Source organism: Callionymus lyra, chromosome 16, assembly GCF_982586985.1.
Source record: "Callionymus lyra chromosome 16, fCalLyr1.hap1.1, whole genome shotgun sequence".
In the NCBI taxonomy this organism is placed as follows: domain Eukaryota; kingdom Metazoa; phylum Chordata; class Actinopteri; order Syngnathiformes; family Callionymidae; genus Callionymus; species Callionymus lyra.
This window is the reverse complement of record NC_141833.1, coordinates 4,809,067-4,813,736: the sequence shown is the minus strand read 5'-3', so window position 1 is coordinate 4,813,736 and position 4,670 is coordinate 4,809,067.

The following is a 4,670-nucleotide window of genomic DNA, read 5'->3' as shown; positions in this document are numbered from 1 at the left end:
CAATCATTGTCGCACCACAGGAGGGAACATGGTCAGAGAGAGTGGGCCCAGAGAACTTATGGGGGAGGGGTTGCTTTTCACGTCTAACCTCGCAAGGTAAATCCTTTACCTTTTAAGCGTATTTGTACTAACAATATGCATGAATGTTCCCTTTTACTACTACCGTCATTGACACAGGTGCAGGTAAATCTGATCCGTGCTTCTGTGAGAACTGATGGAAACCACAACAGTTATATCAGCACAACGCTAAACTTGTTTTCCTTTCCTAAGTTAACTAAAAATATAATTGCCCAATCCTGTAACAAGCTCTAACTGTAATTGGTGTGAAAACCTTATTTTTTAAAAACAGGAAGCCATTTTTATTCATATTTGTTCACAAAAAGCAACTTCAACCTTTTGGTGACATTAAAAAAAAAGAGTTTTCTAACCAATATTTATAATATACAGATTCCTAATATAAAACACAGACAATTTCAAAATGTCAAATGGAGTGCTTTGAAATTATTTCAATCGAAAAGTAAATGTCAGAAACAGAATGAAGGAAAATGTTAATTACGCTCTCACAGTTTTTGTGTGATTTTGCGAGCAGAAAGATAAATATAGAAGATAGAAGAGGAGATGTCCGCAATCTGGAAACATTGTATATTTTTGGTAGAGTTAATGGTGGAGATTTTTTTATTCTGTGACACAAACAATATTTTGACACCAATGATTTAAGCTTAGAGTCAGAATATTTTCTTGAAACTTTCATAATGAACCGTGTCATCATACCTTAAAGACCAGATAGAATCTCAATATAACACATTCCTCCGTCATTTTCATTTCCTGTCTTCATCGCACCTAAAAGCAACATCTTATTTACATAAAACATGTCGTCAAGGACATCGTTTTGGAAACAGAAAAAAATGACATGAAAGGTTCACATTGTTTATTCAACTTAAGAAAATGTTTTTCTTGGCTTGAGAATATTTAAGAAATCGACATTTTCAAGCTATGACAACATTAAGGTGGGAACTCCATAAATAATATGACATAAATACAGTTAAAGGCAAGTTTTATTTCCTGCCATATAACATAAGTAGTCTGTGACATGTCTGTACTGTTAAAAAATCATCCAATCATATTCAGCGTCCTGTTCAAAATGATCAGATAGTGATATGTCAATCAAACTCAATTTCAACCATCCCTACCGTCTCTGTATTTTATTTCATATAAACTGATAGAACCACCAGGATAAGTTTGCGCATCAACGCTACTGAGCTTTTTTCCTTGAAGGTGAGAACAACTTTCTAGCAAGTTGGAAAACAAGAATCTTCTTCCATATGATGCTTTTCTAGCACAATTACGATACACATTCAGATTATTATGAGAGTGAAGAGCAAACACAACAGCAGACAGAGTTATTTTTGGTCTTTATTTTACTTAATAAGTACCAAGAAATCTGCAATTTCTCAATTTTAACTCGGTATAATCCTATTTGTGTTGAAGAAATCAAGCGAGTCGGTACAATAAAGCCGTCTTGGATTGTGAATTTCCTTCTTGGAGTTGACATGTGAGAGACCTTGAGAGGTTCCGAGTCCATCTTCACCTATCGGAGAAGTAGTTTCAGGGAACTTTCTGAACAATAGAGATTGGACTTTTTATTTAAAAATTCTGCTTGTTCACAATGTTTTTATCCATTTGTTTTGGTCCTTGATTCAGGCCAATCATTTTATTCACTTTATTTATTTTATTCGTATTGTACCTCTCAAACATATCCCACTAAAATTTAAGGACCAACCTTACCATTGATTATCATTTATGAAAAATAAATAAATATATAATTAGGTTAAATTAAAAGAAAATTCTAGTATATAAGCTATTTTATTTACCTTAAATAATTAATAGAATCTTCAGGTGAATTTTCATTTGATCAACAAACTTAACTAGAACCTTAAGCTGCTTCATGAAGTGGATACAAAAAGATATAATGAATTATTTTGGCTTTTTTTATTTTTATTATTTTTTAATTTTGGTGTTTAACAACTATATTGACGCTACAAATTCCTGGAAAACTATCTTTGTAAAGATCCAAATTTGATTGGACCAGATCACGACTACTTAGAAAATGAACCAATGGGTCACTTTCTTTGTCATAAGGTCCACCTAATCAGTCTGAAATATTTCATTGGATCCTCTGGCTGTCAATGAAAATGATTTGGTCGTTTCCGAGCTCGCTGGATTAAATCAATATAAGGTTCTGATGGCATCAACAACAAATGTACAACGGCCCATTGCCCTGAAACCTTTCATTACCAGTCGCTCCAGAATTAAATGTTGGTCTTTGGAAATCCAAACTTAAACTCTCTTCATCTACGTTGGAAGTAAATCAAGCGATATTAGGAATACACACATTTCAGGAATAACCTGGATCAGGAAGTCAAGTTACGATACACACTATTTAAATATATCCATATATTCATGGGCACCAATCAATTCCAAAAATACATTTAGTAAAAAATCCTCATGAACATGAGGCAATTTTATAATGGCTTTATTTTTAGTGTTTATTCGTAATAAAAACATACATTTAAAGAGGCTAGTACTCATTTCATCCTAATGCTGATAACTGTTGTTATTACTGTTGCAAATAATTTTCTCCACAGAGGACATTCCACTGTCAGCCGCTAATTTAACACCAGCGCCGGGAAAAATAATGAAGTCAACATGGTCACTGTCTCTGTGCCGTTTATGTCAGAGACTTAATGGAGGCATTTATCTCGGAGAATATATATATAAATATAACTCTCTTCCTTTGTTCGACCTCCTCACGTCCTAATTCACTTCCTCGTCGGCCGTCTTTCACTCCTCACCACTCAAGATTATTGCTTCCTTTACTTTAACTTAAAAAACAACAGCAAACGTTCCTGATCATCGGTGGACATCAAGAGTTTTGCATCATCACAATTTAATATTTCACATCAAATATTTCACCCAGCAAGTGGTGACGGTGTTCCCGTGGTGATGCATCAGAATTTGAGTGAATTGAAGCAGTCGGCAGTGATCAATCCATCACACGGCGAGTTACTTTGCTGCAATTAATCCGAGCAGCATGCTGGAAGACTTGCAGCACAAAACTTCATTAGTCACAATAGGGAAGTTGAGAAATGGAAGATGAAAGCGGCAAACTTTTAACGACCGCCTCGTGTCACGCAAACAAAGCAGAGATTAAACCACGGAACGTTCTCTGTTAAATGTCAAAACATTTCTTTCACCCTGTTTGTCCAAATCTATGCATAAATTATTCAAGTTTGAGTTCACAGGTTTATTTCGATGTTTTTTTTCTTTTGTTTGTTTTGGTTACTCCATGGGCAGCTGCCATCACTGAGTTTAAAAAATGTAACATATCAATGGGATATTCAGTTTATTTCATCACATATTTGCAACCGCATTTCATGAAAATAAATGGATTGTATTTATTATCGTACACTTTCTCTTGTTTTGTTTTTTTTTTCGTTTTTTTGCCTGTTTTGTGTGAAATTGTATTATTTCTTGTTATAATAACTAGGTGCCATTATATTGCTATGTAAAATGTATAAATTCATGTTAAAAGATATAGATATAGATTAGATATTGATCTTAAGAAGCTCAACCTAAGTTTCCCAAATTAAAAAAAAAAAAAAATAATAATAATAATAAAGTAATTCAGGTCAGATAACCTTTGGTACACCCTCATTTTGTGTGTTTACTCAAAGTTATTTATTCATAGGACAGTTGTGAATATTTCTGCTTCAATTTCACATGACAACAACACCTGCAGCGATAACACATTCTTTGTCAACCTTGCTGTTTGCACTGTTACCAAGTACATTTGTATGCTAGCAGCTAGCTAGTAAGCAGGAAATGGCTTTCAGGGGAAAGGACCAATAACATTTTAAATGTGAAGCAGCAAAAATCAAGTATGAATTAACAGATTGAGCTAAATTACTGAACATGTAACCTTGGTTTAGACGAACTTGTGTCAAAACTCATAGTCTCAGGCATGAATAAATAAAAAAATATATTATCCTGTACCGTCCACTTACACTAGAGCAGAGTAAGAAGTTAAACATTAAAATAATCATATATTTTCTTGAATAAAACAACTTTACTCACATACTTCTAGTGCTGTTGTTGGTTTTGTGTTTTAGTTTCATGTGTTTGTCTTTCTTTATACACCATCTTGCTAACCAGTACTGATGGTCTGATGAAGCTTCATGAAGCAGTGTCATTATTTTCAGATCCCACTAGATGGCGGTCTCTGCACTATTTTCCATCATTTTTAAACTAATGTCACCACCTACTAACCTCTAAAAACATGACACTGCTTCATGAATCTTCATCAGAGCATCACCTCTAACCAGCAAACAAACAAGGAACGAACATTTATCATGATTCACTCAGATCAAGTACAGACGTGTAAATGTCTTCAGCTGTCATTGAGCTCCACACTAACAAATCAAATCGACTGGAGTGAGTCTGCAACTTTGTCAAAGACATAAAAAGAGGAAGAAAGTGTCTACGCTCAACATCCTTGAATGCAGCTGCAGATTGCAGGTTTGTGACCATGATTTCCCCGAAGGACTGAGGTGGTAAAGAGCGTGAGAGAAAGCCAAAGAGCACAGTTCAATCAATTTCAATCGAATCTCGCT